The sequence below is a fragment of the Eumetopias jubatus genome, unplaced genomic scaffold, assembly GCF_037043125.1.
Source record: "Eumetopias jubatus isolate StellerSeaLion01/CBP00866 unplaced genomic scaffold, mEumJub1_p1.0 scaffold_5, whole genome shotgun sequence".
Classification (NCBI taxonomy): Eukaryota; Metazoa; Chordata; class Mammalia; order Carnivora; family Otariidae; genus Eumetopias; species Eumetopias jubatus.
Window position 1 is genome coordinate 122,118,590 of NW_028274811.1, and position 25,318 is coordinate 122,143,907.

Here is a 25,318-nt window from a genome sequence, read left to right on the forward strand (position 1 = left end):
AGAGGGCGGGAGGGGCAGAAAGAGAAAGACAGAGCGAGAAACCACCAACAAAATGCACAAACGAGGATTTATCTGCAGGTATAAAGATGCCATAACAACAAAGTAGATGCAGAAATAGCTTTAGTTTTTACTTTTCTTTGAGAAAGAACAGGAGCTTCAAGGAGGAGGAAAATATATGCATTAAAGTACTTACCACAAGTTCAATAACCAGAGAATTATCAATAGGGCAAATCTTATCATTGTAGCTGCTGATAACATGTTAGGTTAGGGCTTACTTTGGCCCAAAGCTAAAGTATGTCTTGTTTTGGACAAGAGGGGTATTTTGGAAAGGCCTCAGATGCTTGTGTATAAGATTATAACTGGGGAGTTTTAAACCTTTATTATGTGGGGGTCATGGAATACATTCAAGGACCTAGCCATGCATTTTGAGGCCCAGGTAAATTTTTAGGAAATGGTCTAAGTCTATTACTCTCCCATTTCAAACATATATTTAATGCAATACAAAGGCTATTTAGATTTTTTTGCCTTATGATTGGGATGAGGATGGGGATATTAGGTCTAACACTCACTTGTAGGTCATTCATTGCCTGTTGCAATTTTCCCATCAAAAGAGCAGAATCACTTGCATAAGTAATACAGTTACTAAACAAGAGCATCTCTCCTACACATTCACTTTATCTCAGGTTTCTGGCTACCTGGGGGTTAATGATCTATGAAATGAAGAGGCCTCTAAGTAGTGAGAAAAGTATCTGTCACTGACTTTGAGTATGCTGTTGGAGGTCAGAAGAGGAGTGACCCTCAGGCTTTCATCCAGAATATATAGAATACATACAGCGGGGGCCCAGGGTGGAAGATCTCAAAAGTTGAAGCGCTAGATAATGTATCTCGAGCACAGTAGGTACTTAAAATTTGTGGAATAAATGAATGGAAAGGGAGAAAAGTGCCAAGGAGGACTTCAAACTAGGAGGGTCAGCAAAATAATGCCATGACAAGAAATGGGGAAGGCAGGAGGGAAGAGCTGCTTTTGGCAGAAAGACAGTTTCCATTTTGGATCCATTACATCTGTGGGGAGACTAATCATGCCAACAGCTACCCTGTTGTGCCTCCTCTACCTGCCTGATGGAACCCCCGTGGACTTCTTGAGCCCCTCCTGCACTCAGGGTCTCAGGCATGGCCACTCCTTCTAGCTCTCGGGTTTTCACCAGCCCTTCCTCAGCCTTGCTTGGGATCTTGTTCCTACTCTTTCCTTGACCCCATTTTACTCAGACTCAGAGTTTCCTTAAGGAAGACTTTTTTGCCATGCCACCACCAAAATTAACTTCCTTGTTACAATCCTCAGTGTCCTATCTCTAGATGGCTCTTTCATAATACATATCACTCTTGTACTTTTGCAATGATTTGTTCAAGAGCTCGCTCCCCCACTGGATGATAACTTCCATATAGGCAGGGACCTTATCTGTTTTGCTTACTGTTGCTCTCCCAGGGTCTAGCACTGTGCCTGTCACACAGTAGGTGCTTGAATAATTGAATGAGTATGTGTCAAGCATATATAATTACATATATATGTAATTGACATATAACATATATTAGTTTCAGGTACACAACATAATGATTTGATATTTATACAGACCGTGAAATGATCACCTAAGTCTCTGTGTCAAGCATTTTGCATGAAGTATCTCATTTAATCCTCACAATAGCCATATGAGGTAGATACTGTTCTTAATAACATTTTATAGAGAAGGCACGATAACTTACCCAAAGTTATACAGCTGGTGTGTAGTAGGATTGGACCTTGAATTCTGGTTTCTCTGGTACCAAAGCTATACTTTTTAATCTCTGGGTTATTCTGCCTCCGCCAGATGGTTAAATACATAGGTGCTTGGGAGTACAAGCACAACTGTAAGAAGTCAGAAGGGTCACAAAGGAAAGAGTAAGGAGTGTTAGGAAATTGCAGGTATTTGAGTAGGAAGAGATCTTCAATTTCCTGGAGCCTAAATCCTTGATTGCACGGGTGAAGAGAATCAGTCTAGGAGGTTAAATTCCTATGCCAGGGCCACACCACTGTTTGCTCTTTTGAATGTGCTGGACCCTGGGCTCCCAACCTCCAGTTCTCTGCCCCTTTCTATAGGCAGGGCAGATGGGGGCAACGAGGGTGCCAGTCAGTTTGACTCCAAGCCCCAAGCTGAAGACAGAGGGAAAGAAAGTAGAAGGCACTGAAGTGAGTATTGTCGTGAATAAAGTGCTTTATGGGACCTTGTATGGCTCTGATTACACTATAACCATCCTTTGCTGTAGCAACAGAATTGGCTTGCCTTTGGTGTCTGTGCCTCAGGTTCCTTTCCCTTCGGTCCCCTGACTTTGCCAACATGATTGGGGAAGGAGATGATAGCCATACCTTTGCCTCATGAAAGAATATGGGGTTTCTCCAACACTCTGGGGTTGTCCCTTACCCCCTACCCACTGCCCCACCAATCTTGCCAATGAAGAAACTAAAATCCAGAGAGGTTAAACGATTTTTCACTTTTGGGTAAGAAAGTGGGGTAGCCAAGAAGTAATAAGGAAAGAGGAAAAAGGGGAGGTAAGTTAATCTGTTACCAGAATTAAATTTGGGTTATATGTCCTGTCTTATATATGTCCAGGGTGACGTAAGCCTGTCATTTTGACATAGATTTATACATTTCTTGTCCTCAAGAATACCTGGGTGGGCACCTAGCTTCACACTTCCCCTTGGGTCAGAGCAATGCCTCCAGAACTCTTTTTATCTAATTTGAACCTCTAGGACTGGGCAGGAGTTAGCTTCACCTCAGGAAGAAGGGAGATGCTGCTTCCTCTTCTGGGACCTTCTCTGTAGGGTGTCTGGTGTGTTGTTGGAGCTACCACCAAGCTGCCCACATCACTGCCAGGCCCAGGACAGAGGGGCATTAGAGATCAGGAGGCCAGGGCTTAGCGCCCTGGTCTGAAATTTATTTATATCAATACCAATGATGCAGACTGCTTTTACTTTATTTCTCTTCCAGGCTCTTCTCTATGTTCAAAGCTTGGCCATTCACGTAGGCATTTCCCTGACGTTAAAGGTGGGCTGCTCTCTTCTCCAAGTTGTTGCCTCCCTCCGTTTTTGCAAGGTTGTTGTGTGAGAGCCAGTGGGCAAGAGGCAAATAGATGCGACTATGTTGTTATTACTATTATCATTATTATGCGTGTTTGATGAATGCTGAAGTCTAGGGTAGGATAATTTCCCTGAAGTTATGACTAGTGAAAAATTCTCCTACAGTCTGGCCTTTGTAACGTCGTTCTAACAATGCCAGGAATGTATCTGGCATCCGTTTTTATGGAACTCAAAGAGATTAACAGATGTGATCCAATTATCCTCCTAAATCCCTTGATGTAGCAGGCAGCAAGGCATATCCGCCCAATAGAAATGTTGGAACACCAGGATTGAGGTGAAAGGTTCTTTTCAAGTCATATCTTTATTTGTGCTGGAAACATGAGACTTTTTTGCCCTTCAGCCAGACCTTGTCTTCATAGAGCAAGGTGTGCTTGTGGTTTAGCTCGGTCTCCCAAAGACAAACTTTCCCCCTAAGGGACTATACTTCTCCATACTATAATGAAAGTGGAATAGGAATGCAGTTCTCAAGGTCTCCACTTACTCCTTTTTTTTTTTTTTTTTTTTGTAGGGAGAGCATGGAAGTGGAGAGAGGGAGAGGGAGAGAATCTTAAGCAGGCTCCACGCTCAGCATGGAGCCCAACACACGGCTTGATCTCAAAACCCTAAGATCATGACCTGAGCTGAAATCAAGAGTTGGACGCTCAACCAACTGAGCCACCCAGGCACCCCTACACTTACTCTGCTTGCCTACAGGATAAAATAAAATAAAATCAGAACCTGAGCCAGAATGTTCTAGAGTTCCTTACCTTAAAAGCCACTGAAAAACAGGATGCATGTGTTTGAGGCTTATTATTTGGGCTGGCATATGATTTATCTTGCCAAACATGGCACTCTTACCCCACAACAGGCTTAACTGTCCTGGGTAAACCAGGGTCGTGTATTCACTCTACTAACAATGGTGGTGGCAGCGGGGTGTAATTTCCCAGAGTTGAGTGCTTGGCACATTTCATTCCTCAAGCTAATATGTAATAAAGTCCCATTGTAGGTGCTGTGAGAGAAATAGATACACATCTTCTACCCTCAAGGAGTTTACAGTGTTGAGAAAGAGATGGCTATTACTGAGTCAAAACAGTACTGAAACAATACTGGTATGTTCCTACTTATTTTAGTCTCTGTTCTCATGATGTTAATCTTATAGATTACCTGTACTTCCTTATTTAAAAGGAAATGCTGTAATATCTTTGTTACCATCATTTAGTGAGATATATTTTACAGAAATTCGTTCTCTTTATGAAATGTTTTTCTTTTCTAGTTGACTTTAGGGATTTTTTTTTTCCAGCTATATTCTTATGGGCCAGAACAATACGAGATCTGACAGAGATATTTGAACAATTAAATAAGGAATTATTTTTTTTTGTATTCACTTATGTAAGCAAACATATTATGTAGTGCTTTCCAGTTTACAAATTAACATAAATAGTCATTCAAATATTCACCAGGGCAGGGGCCTTCTCTGTCTTGTTCACAAGGAAAACTCTAGCACCTGGAACAATGTCTGGTACATTGGGGCTACTTAACAAATACTTGAAATGAGTAAATTTCCTATAATATTTGTATTTACTTTGTCCAGGGGGTCATTTATTAAAATAAAACCTTACTTAGATTTAGCAAAGAAAACTGATTATAGTAGAATTTTTGCAGCTAAAAAGGGGGCATGGCTGTGAAGTCCATACTCCCATCTTTTATAACCGCCATTCTTTGGAGCAGATATGAAAACTCATCAAAGGTAGGAAACCATGGAGACTAGAGCATTAGATCACACAAAGGCAGAGAGCTCATTTTGTCCACAGATGAAGATGAAGCTCAATGGGTTTAAAAAAATGCTGAAGGCTGTTGTGACATGACCAGGCAGAGATTTTCCTGTTACAGCCAGAGCTAGATTAAGAGGAGTGAGAGGTAGGTTAGCCTGGCAGCTCTGCAGGAAGTCAGTTTACCTGGGAGCTGTATATTACTGAGAACATAACAGAAGGTAACAGGGAAGAAAAGATATGTATCAGAACTCTTCCCTTAAAGACTACTGACTTTGTTGGAAGAAATATTGTGCTAAGTCATAGGCCTGAGAGGTTGAGGTCCCCTCAAGTGGTGTGTTTGGGAAACTCAACTAAGTAGTCCTGATACTGCTTTCAAGGGAGGATGGATCAGGCTTTGTGTCATTGGTTTGAGTTTGTAGATTGGGGCCAGACTTCCTGATCGTAGAGCTGAGGAGAGTGCTTTCCTTCCAATAAACGTTGAATATTTGTTTAAAGAATCTCAGTGTGAAAGAGTGCTAAATAATTGCCTCTTCAGGATTCAGAAGTCTGGGTCCAGTCTAGATGGTCAAACTCTGACTTTCTCATTTGGAAGTCGGGAATTGAGACCCTTCCTCTTTAGAAAAAAAAGTATGTTACAGAAATATGTTGTGATATTGTAATCATCCAGATAAACAGAGAGATTGCAAGATTTTTTTTCCTAATATTGTCCTTGCTGAAGGAAGGTAAGGGTATACCAACCTGATAATAGATTTTAAAGAATTAAACCGTAATTTTGGACCACTTAAAAAAGTTTAAAATTGGCTTCAGTCTGCAAAAATCAATTAATCAATATTACTGAATGTTTCTTATGCTATTATAGTGATATTTTCAAACATTTTTGATTATAGCATACTATAAGAAATACATTTGATATCACGGTATACATATATGTAAATATAATTGAAAAAACCCCAAAGTATTATGAAATGGTTCTTACTTTTACTATGTATTGCACTTTTATGTTTTTTATTTTATTCTATTTTGTTTAAAAAGTGCTGGTCATGACCCTCTAAAATGATATCATGACTGTCTAATGAGTCATTATACAAAATGTAAAAATTAATGCTGTAAACAATATGAGAGGAATTGAAGGTAAAGTTCCTAAGGGAGAGAGACTTGTAGTCTACTTGGGGAGAGAATACTAACTTACAAACCACTGGAGCATATTTTTTCTTTATTAAGTTTTTTCTTTATTTTTTTTTAGTTAAAATTTTTTTAAAGATTTTATTTATTTACCTGAGAAAGAGAGAGAGAGAGAGAGAGAGAGCACAAGCAGAGGGAGGGGCAGAGGGACAAGCAGATGCCCCACTGAGTGCAGAGCCCAATGCAAGGCCTGATCCCAGGACCCTGAGATCATGACCTGAGGTCAAGTCAGATGCCTAACTGACTGAGCCACCCAGGCGCCCCTTTTAAGTTTTTTTTTTTTATTTCGGGTGCAGTGATTCAACAACTCTATACCTGACTCAGTGCTCACCATGATAAATGTACCCTTAATCCCCTCACCTATTTCACCCATCCCCCCTCCCTTCCTCCCCTCTGGTAACCCTCTGTTTGTTCTCAGTAGGTAAGAGTCTGTTTCTTGGTTTCTCTCTCTCTTTTTGTTTTTCCTTTGCTTATTTGATTTGTTTCTTAAATTCCACATATGAGTGAAATCATATGGTATTTGACCTATTTCTCTTAGCATTATACTCTCTAGCTCTTTTCATGCTGTTGGAAGTGGCAAGATTTCATTCTTTTTTATGGCTGAATAGTATTCCATTTTTTATAGGTGTATATATATATATATATACACACACACACACACACACACACACACACACACACACACATACACACCATGTCTTCTTTATCCATTCATCTATCAGCAGACACTTGGGCTGTTTCCATAGTTTGGCTCTTATAAGTAATGCTGCAGTAAACATAGGGGTGTATATATTCCTTCAAATTAATGTTTTGTATTCTCTGGGTAAATACCCAATAGTGTAATTACTGCATCATAAAAAATTAATTTTTTGAGAAGCCTCTATACTGTTTTCCACAGTGGCTGAGCTAGTTTGCATTCTCACCAATAATGCATGAGGGTTCCTTTTTCACCACATCCTTGCCAACACTTGTTTCTTGTGTTTTTGGTTTTAGCTATTCTGATAGGTGTGAGGTGATATTTCATTGTAGTTTTGATTTGCATGTCCCTGATGATGAGTGATGTTGAGCATCTTTTCATGTCTGTTGGCCATCTGGATGTCTTTGAAGAATGCCTGTTCATGTCTTCTGCCTTTTTCTTTTCTTATTTTTTTAGAGAGAGAGGCAGAGGGAGAGGGAGAGAGAGAATCTTAAGCAGGCTCCACACCTAGCACAGAGCCCGATGTGGGTCTTGATCTCACAACCCTGAGATCATGACCTGTGCTGAAATCAAGAGTTGGACGCTTAACTGACTGAGGCACCCAGGTGCCCCACTTCTGCCCATTTTTAACTGGATTATTTGGGGGGGTTGGTGTTGAGCTATATAAATTCTTTATATATTTTGGATACTAACCCTTTCTTGGATATCATTTGCAAATATCTTCTCCCACTCAGTATGCTGTCATTTAGTTTTGTTGATTGTTTCCTTCACTGTGCAGAAGCTTTTTATTTTGATGTAGTCCCAGTAGTTTATTTTTGCTTTCATTTCCTTTGCCTCAGGAGACGTATCTAGAAAAATGTTGCTATGGCCAGTGTCAGAGAAATTACTGCCTTTGGAGCATATTTTAAGACTATGATTAATTGGTTGCTAAATTGCATGATGCAGTTTAAGAATGATAGATGTTAAGCTTTTATCTGTGTATTTTCTGTGTTGAAATACACAGATCTAAGATAAAGAAGACCACTTTTACAAAGTATACTTATTTTATACTGTATTTCATATTTCTTAGATGTACCTATTTACATCTTCTTACATCTCTGAAACGGGGGTGTATCTTACAATTGATGATATTTTACAGTGACTACTTTTGGGCCGCTGATTCAGTTGTCAGTGCCTGGCCATATGCAATCTCGGTTGTCATTGCTGGTGACATGACTAGACAACTGAAACCCTTCACCATTTCAGTCTATAAACCATTTAAGGAAGGAATAGGGATTTTTTTTCTGATAAGGAATTCAATCTGGTAAGATCAAGTGTCAGCATCAAAATTAACAGAACATTGTTAGTGGCTTGAAGAAGAATCTCAGAAGCAACGATGGTACATACTTCCAAAATAAAAGGCTGTCTCAGTAATACCACTGTTGACATAGAAGTCAATGTTATGTGGAAAATATTAACATCGTGTTCTTTTTCATGATGTTGGTGGTGGTCACACAACTAAATCCATTTGTCAAAGCTCATTAAATTGTATGCTTAAAATTGGTATTTTTGTATGTAAATTGTACATTACTAAAACTGACCAAAAAAAGCAAATAGAAAATTGATGGTATCTTAGATTTTATGAAATATGGATTTTTCTCTATTTTTAAAACTATATTTAAAACTGTATTTAAAATATAGAGAATAACAAGAGCAGAAGGAGCGAGCAATTACTTATATTTCACCACACAAAAATAACCATTTAAAAATGTTAGATTTTTTTCCCCTATTAATGGTCTTTAACATTTTTCCCCATGCGTGGTTGTATCATAGATGACATTCCTAACTCCCTTCCTTGTGGAGTTGATGTTAGAAACTATACAAACTGAATGAGAGGGTTTCACGGCGTTCCTAGTTGTTGATCTTTTTTATGCTGATATATCCAAAAAAGTTCTTCATGTTTGGGTTCTTGTAACATCTCTTTGCAACATGAATCAAAGACCTGGAAATATTTATACTAATTATTTTAAATCATGTGTCCCAAAGACACTAAATTTGATCATTGAGAAAGAACTCTGGTACAGAACTAAACTATATTATTTAGAGGAAATGTTAGAACCAAGGCCCGAAGATAGGAATAATTAGATACTGAGCTATATAATAGTTGATAAGAGTGAACCTTGTTGAGAGTGGCTTTGTGGAACCTTTCAGTTTAATTTTTTTATTGGCTTAGAAAATTTACATAACTGATAATAATAGGCTTTTCTCAGCAATAAAGGGATTTGCAGTGACACAAATCGAATCATTCCCCATGTGCCTTCCTGTTCATACCTGCCTTATAAAGTTAGATAAGGGGAGATGGCTTCAGCATGTTTGCATATCACTTTGTGGTTATAAGCTGAGGCTTAGCAAGGGTTGGGGTGAGGAGGTTTTAAGGGGGAAGGTCTAGACTCCAGCCCTTGGAGTACAGAGCTATTCAGACACTGAATTTTTGATGCACCTTGCTTTATATAATAAATTGTGTTTCACAGATATCCTTATAGGTGTGAATAGAGTGAAAGGGAGGCCTCCTTGGGATCAGGTGAGCTGTCCTAAGAGCCAGGTGGAGGCCAGTGTTCCTGAGGGCAGAGTAGGGGTGGGGGAAAGTGGGTTCCAGATATGATCCACTTCTGATGCTGACAGAGGCCAGTACCTTCTCAATATGGAGACACTTATTCTAAGGCTACAGACTTCTGATCTCTGGTTCCTGAACCCTGGGTCTCTCTGTCTTCCAGTGAGAACTTAGTGTAAGTTTCTTTCTTGAATGACTACTATATACTCGGGGCCTTTCATAGCTCATCTCATTTAACCCTTAGAACTACGAGAGACAAGTCTTTCTCATTTCCATATCAGAGATAAGGAAGCCAAGGCCTAAGAAAGTTGAGGATCTTGCCCAAAACCACATGGCTGGTCAGTGAAAACTTGGGACTCCCTTTACTATCACATGGGGAATTTCTTTCTGTTCCATTTGAGAAAAGGAGCCAATACTTTTCAACTGGGATAAGAGAAAGAAATCTGATCTCATCACCCATGCTTCCATGTAAATTTATTTTTTCAGCTTCATTTCCCTCAAAATTTTAAAAAGTTCAGTCCTCTCTCTTCTATTCTTATGGTCTAAGAGCTCGGACAAGTCCCCCTTTTCCCTTTTCCTATAAGAAAGAAAAAAGTTACCCAAAGAAAGTTTAATTAAGCCAGTTACTTTACTTCTTTAAGCCTTAGTTCGTCTATCTGTAAAGTGGGGACAACAGCAATGCTGATCTCATAGGCCGCCGTGGAAGTTGGGTGGATATAGTGTGTGCAGAGCTGTGAATAAAGCCAGGATTCTAGATTGTTGTTATTACCGCTACTGTGTTTAGAGAATTGTTTCCCACACAAAGGGAAGTGGGGACAGAAGTTTGTATGTAGAAATATTTTCCCCTTACTTCTTGTATTTAAACTTGATGAACAGAGAACACCAGGGCTGATATTTTTACCTGAAAAATTCTTCTAACTCCCTTGCTTTCTGTTTTGAGAGTAGGGAAATGAATTTAGAGAAAATTCAGTAGCCATGAAGACTATTGACTGAAGATGCTATAGGAAATGTGTTTAGTTTTTTCTCAGTCTGGTTTGGTTAAACAATGAAAGGAAAGCCTTTTGCTGTCATTCAGTGCTGGAATAGAAAATATAACCAGAGCTTTGAAATATGAAAGGTGTTAATATTTGTATGTATCTAAATTAAAGTAATTTTTTTGGTGTTGTGTAATTACTAAATACCCCTTTGCCCCTCTTTTTTTTTTTGTATCAGAATAAGAAGGAAAGGCTGTGTATTTGAGATATAGATCTGCCCACTGGTGCATTTGTAATTAAAAGACCTGTATTAACAGCACAGCTTCCATTTAGAATTTTTTAATTCGACAAGCATTTGTTGCGAAGCACTGTATTGCAGGGAAGGGAAGATGACTAAAGACCCAGTCTCTGCAAAGTAGTAATTTAAGGAAGGAAGAACATCACGTGTGCACAGCTGATTGGGAAAGGAAGATCTGCCCGTATGCTAGGCAAAGAGCTTTGCCTATTATGGGCTGCTGGTGGCAGGAGCTCTGCTCTGCCTCTTCTGAGGATTAAGGGTATATGACCACTGGGACCCCCATGTGAGATGCCTTCTGGCCTGGCCTCCCTTCCAAAAATACTTTCCTTTCAATGAACCAAACTTAGTTCACCTGTCTTGGTAGTGTTTTCATCCAGCTGGGGTTTGGTGGTTTTACTGCAGCAACTTGTTTTACGGTTTGAGTTCTGCCTTTGATTATGTAATCTTTGACTATTTTATCGTTGTTCACTTCCCTTTTCTTTCACTTTGAGATGCAGAATAAGATACCGCATGTACACTGATGAGAAATGTAGCGAGTGAATATGGGAATAAATGGAATTTGTAGCTACTGTAAAAGGTGACAGGATGTGTCCCTAACAAGGAAGATTTCTGTGTCTCCTCCAGACAGCCCTACCCAAGGAAGGCCTCTAGCTTTTTCAGAGCAGCTTGGCCAGTGGAGAAGCTCGTCTTACATCTGATAAATTAGAAAGACCCTTCCACCTTTGCAAGGTATCTTTCCATGTAATTCAGGAGATCCAGAGAGTAGCTTCCTTGCAAGAAGGCAGTAAGCTAATCCTAAAAATAGCTCACGGTAATTTCTAGATAATGCTATTTTCTTACTTCCAGCGCAATTCAGAGACTGTCACAAGAGCTTTGTCGAGTATCCCCAGTGCACAGTCCAAGCCAAATGAAAGCTCCCAATTAGAACATTGAAGCTTTGATGCCAATTAAAAATAAATGATGCTGTTTATGATGGAGTTGTACATGGATCCGAGGGAGGAGGAATAGACCAGAAAGAGGGACATTAAAAGCTTGATATTTAAAAATATGAGCAGACTTCATTAATAAATGAATGAATATTTCAGACAGTATAGTTGCTGAGCTCGAGCCTAAAATTCTAATAGGGAATTCAAGGTTTTCAAGTGATAAGTTCATTAATATGAAAAGGAGGTCAAATGGGAAATGTGTAAAGGTTATGATTTTTGAGGTTATGAAGTTGAAGTGTTTTAAGGACAGAAGAAAAATTCAGCTGTGTTTCCATTTGGCAATATATTGCAAATTGTTCAGGTAGGTCAGCTTTGGTTATACCCAAACACAGAGCTTCTCAAAGGATCTAGTTTCTGATTTCCCAAAAAATCAGAAAGCAATTAATGTGTTTAAGTTTATATTGATATTGCTGAATGCCAATAGGATGGTTTTCCATATATCTTCTCAAGAAGGCTTAATTTTTCTTTTGGTAACTGAGGGCCTCTACTTATCCTTGAGCAGAGAGATGCTACCTAAAATGTCCTCAGTTTTACCTTTTAAATAAGTTTACTGTTTTTTTTTTTTAAATTTTATTTATTTATTTGACAGAGAGAGACACAGCGAGAGAGGGAACACAAGCAGGGGGAGTGGGAGGGGGAGAAGCAGGCTTGCCATGGAGCAGAGAGCCCGATGCGGGGCTCGATCCCAGGACCCTGGGATCATGACCTGAGCCAAAGGCAGACGCTTAACGATTGAGCCACCCAGGAGCCCCTCAAATTTACTGTTTTGGGTGATTAGTTCTCTTGTAGTTCCCAGTATAAAGTCATCCAAAGCATTCTTTTAATGTCAATCACAACTTTCTTCAAAAAAGATTTTACTTATTTATTAGAGAGAGAGAGAGAGAGAGAGAGTGCACAAGTGCAGAGGAGAGGCAGAGGGAGAGGGTGAAGCACGCTCCCTGCTCTGCAGGCCTTGATCCCAGGACCTTGAGGGCATGACCTGAGCCGAAGGCAGATGCTTAGACTGAGCCACCAAGGTTCCCCTCAATCACAACGTTTAACCATGAGTATGAGAAATCCTCTTCAGTTTATTAATTTCTTACTTCCACTTACATATAGTCCTGCTATTCTAGATCACACATGGCATCAAGCGGAGTGGAGACATTTCTTTTCAGACAAGCTCTGAAAGAATGAAAGGAAAAACTCTCCTTAAATGTGAACAGAGAAGCAATGGATGGTGAACCATTTCCCCTAAATTATAAAGCAATTATATTTCCTGTTTCAAAACAAAGTGCACCGGGGCATGTTTTCTTTTCTGTTACATTTCTAATAAAATCTTATGTGGGAAGAGACAGAGCAATAGAAATTATTTTCCAGAAACACCAGATGTTGACCCACCTGTCTGATTAGTGTTAAGAGGTCTAATCTTGTAGTTAGGTAAATACCTTAATTAAATCACATGCCATCCCTGCATCGTTAGAATAAGTCAAAAGCTGAAATTCTGTTCAGAAATGTGAGCGTGTTGGTTTGTATACTGTGGACTATTCATATACTGCTCATATACATGTAGGCATCCACCAAGAACTACTATGTCATTTTCGCAAAGCCGGATTCCAGGTTTGCTGCTCATCAACACTGAGTCACCTTGGGCCTCCATTCCCTAATTTGGGATAATCCTGTCCACTTAATATACTGGTCCTGCATGTGAAATGACACACTGCATATAAAGCTGCTGATGCCGAGGGAGCACTCAGTGGAGGTTAGCTGCTCTCTGTCTCTCCTTCCTTCTGTTATAATATTGAAGCAATCTCCCTTAAACATAATTATCACCTTATTTATTAGCTGAAGTGCCTACAGTAATGATTCATCCTTTTGTTCAACGTTCATTTGAAAATATTAACTTAATATTATGTTTATGCAAAAATGGATAAAGACATGATCTCTGCTTCCAAGAAGTTCATAGTCTAATGTGCCAAATTGATTATGGAATTTAAAGCTGTCTTTTAACTAAGTTGCAAATATCTGTTTCCCATTTCAAGTACGTCATCTTTCCTTATTGAGTTACAGGGCCCCTTTACTCAGGGATAATCAACATTGGCTGCACACCAGAACCACCTGGGGCAGTTTCTTAAAAACATTAATGCCTGGGCCCTACCTGGATCAGTGACGTTAGAACTCCAGGTATGGGTGTGTTTAAAACGTTTCCAGGTGCAATTAGAGATGGGAATTATTGGGCTAGAGCCAAGCCAAACTTGACCTCCAGGCCTTATTCCACTTGTCACTCTTTTGTTCTCCTTACATTTGAGTGCACCATTCCTTTCTCTTTTCCCTGTCACTGTCACTCATGACCTTCAGAACGCAGCTTCAAATACACCGTTCTATGATTCACACCCTAGATTATGGTCCCTGTTCTGTGTGGTGCCCTCTTTACTTCTATGCCCTATTTTTCCATTTGGACATATCGACAAATGAAATTTATAAACATTTTCTTTGACTTTGCTTTTGCATGTTTTATTTCCCAAATCAGTGTGGAAGCTTCTTGTGGAAGAGGTCAATGGTCTATTTTTTTCGGCACCATTTCACAGTTATTTTTACAGTGCTTGAGGCTGCTGTGGGCACTCCACAAATGGTTTCGGCCAACTGACTCACTTGGTAAGCTGACTTCTTCCTCCAGCCTCTTCTGGTGTTAGCAGCTGTAGAATCTCAGCATGAATTATTGAACTCTTAACTTCATTTCCCAACTCCAAATTTTAATCTCTTTCATCAGTCAGTTCTTCGGAATTTAATCTTCCTTCCCACTAGTCCAAATGAAATATGTAAAAATGTCTTATCTTTAGGCAATTTTGGGGAAGGTACCTGCATTAGTGAAATCCAAATATAGTAAAAGCTATAGCACTGAACCATACTCTGCTAAGCATCTTGAAGGCAGGGACCATGTCATATTTCTCTTTGTGTCCCAGACACATGGACAAGTACCTGGCATACAACAGGTTCTAGTCAAGATTTGTTGAATTAATTGCTTTAGTCCTTTGGTCAAATTAAACTTCATTAACAGAGACATTCTGAATTCATCTGTCTTGCAGATTATTTGAAAAATCGGATGCATTTCTAATAGCAATTTTTCTCTGCATTTATCTTCTTATTACTCATAAGTTCTGGAATCTGACTTTCCTGTTTTATATTACTATGCCTCCCTTAGCTTTTCAGTTCACTGACATTCTTTTGAATTTTGTGTTGGCTCATGTTGGTCATTGATCTGTCTGGCTGTCTGTGGATCTATGAATATCTAACACCATACCTAAACAGGGCTATTTTGAGTTATTGCATTTAATGCACTTAATTTATTCCCTGAAGCTTATTAAAGAAAACATGGAAAATGTGAAAAAGTAAAATGTCCATCAATTATTCACTCAAAGACCATCACTGGGAATTTTTTGGTGAATTTCTTGTATCTGTGCATTTTTAAAGCAGAGTTGTGATCTAAAATTCAACTGTTCACTCAATTTTATAATTCGATTTATTTCTTAATATTTTAAATTAAGTATTTTCAAGGGTTTATAAACCTTTTGTTAAGTTCTAGTGTATACTAATATGTAGGTATATACTAATTTTAATAAATCATTGTCTTGTTGAACTTTTGGATTATACTTTTTTTATTACTGAAAATAATCCTGTGATGATCATCTTCATGCATAGAGAATTTTCTATAAATAGCATTATGTTCTAGAACCTGTGGCCAGGAGTATGAGCATTTTCAAGTTCTTGATACATGTGAATAAATTACTTTCCCAAAGATTGTAATCTCCCACAGCCCTGATAATAGTGCATCAGTATTTCCCCTTTTAATGAACTCTTGTCAGATTTGAGGACTTACTTATTTATATATTTATTTTGAGGGCAGGGTGGGGGGGAAATCCCAAGCAGGATCCACACTCAGCGTGGAGCCTGACGTGGGGCTCGATCTCACCACCCCAAGATCATGACCTGAGCTGAAGCTAAGAGTCATACGCTTAACCGACTGAGCTACCCAGGTGTCTCTGAGGACTTATTTTTAATATCAAAAGGATAATTTTTATTCTATTTAAGATTCCCCCTACAGAGTCGCACGGTGCACATGTCTTTATGATTTTACTCCATTCACTTTGGCATATTGCCATAGCTACGTGTGAATCTTTCCACACCGATACTACCTGGATGCTGTTGTTGATAGGAAGAAACAGGTTACTTGGCTTGGTTTGAATGTGTTGCTATGAGTGTACGATAGGGGCTGGTTGGAGTGTGCACTGTGGATTTCCTAATAGAGATGCTTGAGCCACCTTGTCACATATGTGTTAGTATATGTCCTTACAGGTTGAGAATATCCCCAAAGAGAAATTGAAGCTTAATTCTTTGGCTGGAATTCTTTACACAGGAGTTTGGGTATCCAAACTAGAGAAAGCTGTAAATGCATCTCTGGGCATCTACAGGCTCCTAAAAATGGAATTAAATGGTTTTTCTTTTTTTTTTTTAATGATAAAAGGCAATGTGGGCTCTTTGGATGACTTCAGTTGACTTTGTTTCTATCTTCAAGCCACTTCCATATTCCATTGTAATGGTTGGATCCATTGTCACACCAAAAGAGATGAAATGTGGTTTTGGTTTTGGCAACGGGGTTGCTGGTATAGTCAGAAGAAATTTTACTTAGGGCCATGGTCACATTGGCTGAAGCACTGGTTTTTAATGTATAATGAAAGTAGGCCAGATATCCATTAGAGTAGTGCTACGTGGAGAGAGAGATTTTATAGAAAAATATGAGGTCTTCATTTTCAAGGCACTAGTCATATGTCACATCTTCTCTGAAGTCTTGTCTGGCCACTCTAACTCCTGTTTGTTCTCCTATATCACTTGGCCCCTCCCGCTATTGTAGCAGTAACACTGCATTAGAGTTACTTGTTTACATGACTGCTTCCCCCCTACCCAATTATGGTCTTGTAGACAAGATAATGTTATATGTTGTATCCCCCAAACATTATAGATCCACGTAGTTCCTCATAGGGTCTGACATTCAGAAGGTGACTGATCATTGATTAGTGAATGAGGGAAACAGGGAGAGGTAGGAAGAAATGGAAAATAATCTTAAATGGATGTATCCTAAATATTGTGTATCTTAAATTAGCTTTTTTTAGTCAAAACAGACAATATGGAAATATGCTTCTCACGCGGTAGATGAGGAAGTGGGTCAGAGCAGAGGTAAAGTGACTTCCTCAAGTGTCACAGCTGACTCAAGCACAAAGCCAGGTTCAGCGTGTAAATACTTCTCAGTTCCATGTTCTTTTCAATCTGCCTCAATGTGATTCACTGTAGAACAGTGGATGAATATAAGTTATTTTCTGATTATGTGGGGAAAACACCCTGCAAACTAAGCTTCCTTCATATTATGGGGCATGTTGATTCCTTCTGGCATATTTTGGAATAATGTGAATGGAGAAACACCCTCAGTCAGTGTAAGAGTCACGGTATTTTGGGACTTCATAAAGAAGATTGAAGAACTGAATCTTCTCAGGGGAAGACTTTATAAAAATTGTAATGTTTTAGTGTTAATGTCACATGCTGATGACTTTTACTGAGTGCTATATTTGAACAAATGTCACACCTATATTTATACTTCATCATTTTTTGTGAGTTAATTAGTTGAGTAAACTCATATAATAACAAATAAAACTGTGTTTGACCCATTGTGTAGGAAGTGCTTAATATTTTTGTTTTTCTTAATACAACATTCTCTAACAAGATATTTTTTTCTGTTCTGAGACATTCAGAGGAAGCAACTGTAATGCTTTTTAATAGTAGCTAGAAGAAGTAATTGACAATACAAGAGAAGTTATTTTGAGCAAAGGGGGGTTCTAGTAGAGGAAGTTGACCTACTATTAGCCAGTCAGTTCATACTCTTGACAGGTTGCTGTATCAGGCTTTGATGATTAGGATTCTATTGGGCCTTAGAGGGGGACGATCCATTAAGTAAATCATTCTCTTTCTTTCTCTCTCTCTTTTCCTTTCAAAAGTAGACACTGGAAGAAACCAGTGGAGGAGGGTCACAAGAGAACCAGGCAGTACTCCTGGTTTTTCTAGTCACTTAAAGGCATCAGGTAGACACCATGGACACAAAAGAGGCAAAACCAAAATAACAAAAATAAACTTTTTATCTTCCAAGAACTGGAAAGTGACATCTGAGAATGGCAGTGGAGAGGGACTAAGGCAAAGAGCATGGGGGTGTGAGGGAGCACGAACCCATAAATAAACTCCGTGTTCCACATGGGTTTCTCTCTGGTCTGTCTTCCATGTTTTCCATCCAGACAGCCTCCATGTCCTTCGGTTTCTCCATTAGTAAAAAGAAGATGAATGACAAAAGAAGGTTCCTTGCTTGGTCTTTTGGAATAAGACAAGGGAATGTGCCATTAGCTCAGATGTCCAGTAATCTAACCATCACCATAGTTCTAGCTTATGGTTTTAATTAGCATTATTTTCTTTGATTATATTTAATTACCCTTATAAGCCCTAAGCACTTTGGCAGGGATGTGGTAGAGAAAGTTACTATAAACCAAATTATGATTTTTATTGCTATAATTGCAGTTGAAACCCATGACATCAATTAAATCCTCATTTCTTATTTCCTTGGTTCATGTGATCATCATTATAGGTATGTATAAAATCTCAGTGTGGCATAATTATGTAATTCCTTAAACAAAGGAGCTCTAGTATCCTGGTTAGGAGAGGCAGGAGTCTAAAACCTTGCTGGTTACAATACTGAAAGCATTGTGAGAGCCTAAACTATGTCTTTTTCCTTGTTGTTTCTCCACATCATGTAGCTCAGACCAAGGAACAGAAAAGAAGTTTAGTAAGTGGTTCCTATGGAGACACTGATGCTTGATCTACGCAGTTACCTCCGCATTCAATTACTGATGGTCTGTCGCAACTTGACAGGTAGGTTTAAGTTTACGTTCAAGTTTCAGATAGCACTAAAGTCATAAAATCTGCAGAATCAGAGTTCCAGGATATGTTAGAGTAATTACTCTTAGCTGCCACAACAAATAAAACCTTGACATTTCAGGGGCTTACCAAATAAATGCTTATTTCTTCTTATTACCTATTCCATTTTGCCGCTATAGAATTTGGAACATGTGGTTTCTGTGTTGGGTGTGGGTGGGAAAACGAAGATGGTAGAAATGCATTGGCTCTCAGTGGCCTTGGCCTGGAAGTGACGTGCATTTCCACTCAGAGTCCTTGGCCTAGATTTAGTTATATGACCCCAGATGTACTGTGAAATATAGGGGAGTTTGTGGAATATTCGATGAGCACTAACTGTCTTTGACACATTAGGATTTCTGTGGAGCACTGGGTGTTCCACTGTAGCTTTAGGTACTGACCTGTGAATGCCAAATAATGTAAACATACAGATGAGCCAGACTTTTTGTTCTGTGGGAAATTCTTTTTTTTTTTAACTTAAAAATTGACATGTAACATTATATTAATTTCAGATATACATGATTTGATACATGTATATATATAGTGAAATAGACACCACAATAAGTCCAATTAATATTTGCACCATAGTTATAATTTTTTTATGATGAGAACTTTTAAGTTTGCCCTTTTAGCAACTTTCAAATATACAATATAGTATTATTAACTGTAGTTACCACGTTGTACATTATATCCCCGTGATTTATTTATTTTATAACTAGAAGTTTGTATCTTTTGATGCCCTTCACCCATTTTGCCTACCCACACCCCCTGCCTCTGACAACCACCAATTTGTTCTCTGTATCTAGGAGTTCATTTTTTTTTTAATTCCACATATAAGTGAGATCATCTGGTATTTGTCTTTCTCTTTTTGATTTATTCCACTAGCATAATGTCCTCAAGTACCATCCTTGTTGTTGTAAATAGCAAGATTTTATTCTTTTAATGGCTGAATAGTGTATATATTTATATATATATGTATAAATATATATATATATATTTATGCCACACTTTCATCATCCATTCATTCATCAGTAAACACTTAGGTGCTTCCATATCTTGTCTATTGTAAATAATGCTGCAATGATTATGGAGATACATATATCCTTTTGAGTTATTGTTTTCATTTTCTTTGAGGAAATACCCAGAAGTGGAGTTGCTAGATCATATGGTAGTTCTATTTTTAATTTTTTGAGGAACCTCCATACTGGTTTTCACAGAGGCTGCACCTATTTTCATTCCCACCACCAGTACACAAGGGTTCTCTCCACATCTTTGACAACACTTGTTATTTCTTGTCTTTTTGATAAATAGCCATTCTGACTGGTGTGAGGTGATATCTCATTGTGGTTTTAATTTGTATTTTCCTGATGATTACTGATGCCGAGCATCTTTTCGTGCACCCGTTGGCCATCGGTATGTCTTCATTTTCTAACTGGAATTTTTTATTTGTTTTTGCTGTTGAGGTCTTTTACCTCTTTGGTTAAGTTTATTCCTAGGTATTTTATTCTTGTTGCAGGAAAATCTTTTATTAAAATAAGTTAAACATGTAAGACAATTAAAAAAAGTCATCTTTTGCCATGTCATGGTTCTGCAGGATCTTTAACTGGACTCTTCCATGGAGTCCAACTGAAACAATTATACAAGCAAGTTCCATTGTAGATTTTAAGTTGCAAATATTCTTCTGTTCTATGGTTCTCACTCAACCTGTGGATATTTTCTCTTTAATTTGGTATCTGTGTTAGTCTGCTAGGGTTGTCATAACAGAATACTGTGGACTGGGAGCTTAAATAACAGAAATTTATTTTCTCAGCTTTGGAGGCTGGGAATTTCAAAATTGAGGTGCCAACCATTTTGGTTCCTGTGAAAGCAGACAGCCACCTTCTCACTATGTCCATGCATGACAGAATGAGCTGAACTCTAGGGTTTCTGCTTATAAGGACTCTATTGCTGTTAGATCAACACCCTACATTTATGATCTCATTTAATCTTAATGACTTCCATAAAAGCCCTTTCTCCAGATACAGTCACGTTGAGGGTTAGGCATTCAGCATATGCATTTTGGGGGGTACATAAACATTCAGTCTATAATAGTGTCTAAGGCTTTCTTCTAAGAAATGAGTTCCTCTTGCCTAAGGGAACGAGTAGAGCACCGGGACAGTTACCACAATATCAAGCATCTTCCTTAAACCGAAAGAGAACCAACGTTTCATACTGAAGGTCAGTCTGGATTCTTTTATTGTCCAGGATATTGAAATAAGCCTTAAGGAGGCTGGTTTAAGTTGTTGTTGCAATTTTTTTAAAGCCCATCTGTCAAGAATTTTGTCTCTTTTTTTCTTACTGACTCTAAGAGCTGATTTCTTGAATGCTGCGTGTGGTCACATTTCTGTACACAATAGTTTGAATTACAGTGGTGTATCTTTCAGCTCTAGGAACCCAAGAAGGGTATTGTGTATTTCTCTAGATTTGGTTTCGAAGTTGTGCTCCCCAGAGACCATGTTGCCAGGTAAATAATTGTCATTGGAAATCCTAAAAGAAAGTCTTCAAATAATATGAGAAATTAATAGAGAAGTATTATGTTATTTAACTATTACAACAAGTTATAATAAAACAGTAGATGAAATTGGCCACAGTTCCATATAACAACCCATGTCCATCCATAGATGAATGGATAAAGATGTGGTACACACACACACACACACACACACACACACACACACACACACACACAATGGAATAGTACTCAGCCATAAAAAAGAATGAAATCTTGCCATTTGCAGCAACATGGATGGATCTAGAGGGTATAATCATAAATGAAATAAGTCAGAGAGAGACAAATACCATATGATTTCACTCATATGTGGAATTTAAGAAACAAAACAAACAAAGAAAAAAAGAGGTAAAAAAAAAACCCCAGACTCTTAAATACAGAGAACTGGGGGGTGCCAGAGGAAATGTGGATGGAGGGATGGGTGAAATAAGTGAAGGGGATTAAGAGCACTGAGTAATGTGTGCAATTGTTGAAACATATTGGACACCTGAAACTAACGGACACCATATGTTAATTATACTTGAATAAAAATATATAAAAATAAATTTAAAAATAGAATAACAATAAATGACTATATATTAGTATTTTAAAAAGACAGCACAGAACCAGGGAAGTATTATTTGATCATCTGAACCATTTCTTTATGTTGTAGAGGACTGGTTGGCAGCAACCTCGTGTGCGTTTACTCGTAGCTTAGTCTTTCATTCAGTGTGAGGTCAGCTGTTGTATAATAGAGTTCACTGGGATTTCAGCTTTCCCTTACATCATATACCACATTATCATAATTGATGGAAGCCACCTTTAAAATACCAAATTATATGGCTGAAGGAACATCTTATCAAAACATGTGCCTTGTGAGCAGCATGGCTAATAGATGGGAAGATTTCCATTAATTTCCAGCCTTTGTTCTCACTTTACTTTCTGCTCTATCCTCATCATGTTCAGGAGGCTGCAGTTCCCAAAATGAGGGTCAGAACCCCCTGTGCTGTCAGGCAAGAGTCAGAATTGCTTTACCCTCAGACACTTTTGCTTCCAAGGGATAAAAGGCATTTAGTATTATATTAAAGCACCAATTAGTTAATAGTTGTAAAGTTCTTTGAGAAGGAAGAGCACCCATTGTATGAATTTAAGGAGATATTATCTTTTCATTATTTATAAAACACCTTGAAGGGTAATTATCCTTGTTTTTAGAGAATTTTGTTTGAACGAAACAGGATGTTGTGATTATTGTCTGAATTAGAGAGTGTTCTAAGAGCTATAATTAGACGAGAGAAACCAGAGGGGGACGTGATGGACTGGAAGCTTGGCTAAGGACTAGGACTTGAGAAGAGGCGCACATAGAAGGACTGGATCACAAGTGATTTCAATGGTCTTCTTTCTGCCACTGGCCCTGGATGGCAAGAATATGGCAGAGAAAAGGAAATTTTCCTCACAAATAGCTAACTCTATAAATTTGTCAAAGGTGTAGCATTCTCTTGGCCTCAGGTATTATAAGCACAGTGTAGAAGGAACATGGGCTTTGACATCAGTCAGTTCTGGTTGGAATCTTGACTTTGTTTCTTTTTTTAAAGATATTAAATATTTAATGTGTAAATATTTAACAACACTCTCCTGTACAAGCAGTGGACCAAATAAGAAACCAAATGGCAGATCAAAACATGTCTCAAAACAAAGGAAAAAGAAAACACAATGTTTTAAAACCTATGGAATACAGCAAAAGCAGATGTGGAGTGAAATTTATGCTATCAATGCTTGTATTAAGAAAAAAAGTTCAAATAAACTACTTAACATTACGCCACAAGGAACTAGGAAAAGAAGAAACCTGGCTGAAATTTAGTAGAGGAAGGAAATGACAAAGAAAAATCAGAAATAAATAAAATAGAGACTAGAATAAACAATAACATAACATTGAAACTGGACCAGTTTTCCCAAAAAATAAAATTGGCAATGCTTTAAGCCAAATTAACTAAGGAGAAAGAGAAAGAAGACTCAGAAACCAAAATGAGAAATGGAAGAGAACAATACAACAGATAACCACAGAAATACATAGTGTAATAACAGATTACTACAAACAATTACATACTCGCAAATTGCATAACTTAGAAAAAGAAACCAGGTAATTCTTAAAAACACACAAGTTACCAAAATGCAATCATGACTCTTAAATCCAAGAAATAAGAAATCTTCTTAGACCAATAACAAGAATGAAAGTTGAATTAGGAATCAAAAATCTCCCAGCACAGAAAAGCCCAAGACAACATGGTTTCATTGGTGAATTCTACCAAACATTTAAAAAAGAAATTAATGACAGTGTTTATCAAAATCTTGCAAATAATGGAATAGAAGGAACACATTCAAAATCATTCCATGATATCAAAGCAGTATAAAAACAATACAAGAACAAAGAAGTCTAGTTTGTCTGATGTAAATATTGCTACTATGACTTTCTTTTGACATCCATTTGTATGATACATGTTTCTCCACCCCCCTCACTTTTAATCTGCGGATGTCTTTATGTCTAAAATTAGTCTTCCTGTAGACAGTGTATAGTTGGCTCTTGTTTTTTTATCCATTCTGACACCATGTGTCTTTTGATTGGAGTGTTTAGTCCATTTACGGTCAAAGGAATTATTGATAGATATGTGTTTATTGCCATTTTATTACTTGTTTTGTCATTGTTTCTGGAGATTTTCTCTGTTCCTTCCTTGTTTTTGTCACTTTGGGGTTCCCCTTTGTACTTGAAGAGTCCCCTTTAATATTTCTTGCAGGGCTGGTTTAGTGGTCACAAACTCCTTTAGTTTTTGTTTGTCTGGGAAACACTTTAGCTCTTTTTCTATTCTGAGTGACAGCCTTGCTGGCTATCTTTGGCTAGCAGATTTTTCCCATTTAGCACTTTGAATATATCATGTCACTCCCTTATGCCTGCCAAGTTTCTGTTGAGAAATCTCCAGCTAGCCTTATGGGTTTTCCCTTATAAGTTAAGGACTTTTGTCTTGCTGCTTTTAAGATTTTTCCTGTATGGTTATATTTTGCAAATTTAATTACAATATGTCTTGGTGTTGGCCTGCCTTTGTTGATTTTGTTGGGAGTGCTGTCTGCCTCCTGGATCTGGGTGTCTGTTTCCTTTCCCAGATTAGGGGAGTTTTTTGATATTATTTCTTAAAATAAATTTTCTGCTCTCTTTTCTCTTTCTTCTTATTCTGGGACTGCTATAATATGAATGTTATTACATTTGATAGAGTCACTGAGTTCCCTAAGTCTGTTTTCATGTTGCATAATTTTTCTTTCTCTCCTTTGTTCAACTTCATTATTTTCCTTTATTTTATTTCCTAGGTCACTAATTCATTCTTTTTCTCCTTCCAGTCTGCTATTCATTGCATCAACCCTGTTTCCAGTCTCGTTTATTGTACTCTTCATCTCTGATTCTTTTTTAACTCTTCTTTCTCTGGTAAGGGTCTCACTGTTTTCTGTTCTTTTCTCCAGCCCAGTGAGTATCCTTCTGATTGTTGCTTTAAATTCTTTATCAGGCTTGTTACTAATATCTGTTTTGCTTAGATCTCTGGGGTGGCCTTGTCTTGTTCTTTCATTTGGGATAAATTCCTCCGTCTTAGCATTTTGTCTAAGTCTCTGCCTTCTCTGTGTTAGAAATGCCAGTTATGTCTCCTGCTCCTGAAAGGAATGACCTTATGAAGAGGAGGTCATGTAGCGCCCAGGGCCCGGTGCTCCAAAGAGTGTCCCTGTGTGTGCTGTGTGCACATTGCTGTTGTGTTTTGGCTGCTCTGTCCTTTGGGCCAGTCATCTGCAGAGGCTCTCCTTGTCTGCTGTGGACAGTTTGGTCCTTGGCCTGAATGTGGTGAGTTTTAATTAGGTGTGCTCTGGTCTGCTTGTGAAATGAGACCTGACACCAACTCCACCACTACTGAGGCCCTGTAGAACTCTCTGGTCAGGAGACGTGCTGTGGGCAGGGGTTTGTGCTGGTCTTCTGGGGAGGGGTTTGTGTTGTGTTGGGACTGAGGCAAGCTTGAATGAGAAGGGCAAGTCCACTGGAGCCCAGGGGGGTGGGGTTTGGTGTAAGTTAGCCAGTGTTGGTGCTGTGCTGCTTCCCATAGGTGGCTCTGTGTTTATGGTGAGGGGTTGGGGAG

The 25,318-nt window shown here is 38.4% G+C and overlaps 1 long non-coding RNA gene across 11 annotated transcripts in view; it reads left to right on the forward strand.

Moving 5' to 3' along the window:
- LOC114204890 (uncharacterized) overlaps positions 1-25,318 on the forward strand; it is a 382,680-nt gene that overhangs the window by 28,345 nt on the left and 329,017 nt on the right. For 6 of the 11 annotated variants that reach the window (XR_015768216.1, XR_015768217.1, XR_015768225.1 and 3 more), the window contains 2 exons: positions 3,678-4,257; positions 18,472-18,586. This is a non-coding gene — a long non-coding RNA (uncharacterized LOC114204890). Of the gene's footprint in view, positions 1-3,020; positions 3,078-3,677; positions 4,258-18,471; positions 18,587-25,318 lie in introns of all 11 variants that reach the window. The other 5 variants (XR_015768223.1, XR_015768218.1, XR_015768224.1 and 2 more) reach the window with 2 other exon arrangements.